We start from the raw sequence: 212 nt of genomic DNA, 5'->3' as shown, positions 1-212 counted from the left end.
ACAATTTAGTTAGTTTTTTTCTTCACTCCCTTCTTGTATTCTAAAAAACTGAAAAAAAAACTTTAAATTGTCCCTATAAGTTTAACAGTACGAGTGCAAAAAGACTGTTTTCTTTATAATCCCTCTGCTGATTGTTGTAAATTAATCAATCTTTTGGACTATAAAATGCTTGAAACAATAGTCTGAGGTGACATCTTCAAATTTCTTGTTTT

The sequence above is a fragment of the Etheostoma spectabile genome, chromosome 15 (assembly GCF_008692095.1).
Source record: "Etheostoma spectabile isolate EspeVRDwgs_2016 chromosome 15, UIUC_Espe_1.0, whole genome shotgun sequence".
NCBI classification, from domain to species: domain Eukaryota; kingdom Metazoa; phylum Chordata; class Actinopteri; order Perciformes; family Percidae; genus Etheostoma; species Etheostoma spectabile.
This window is presented reverse-complemented; position numbering follows the sequence as displayed.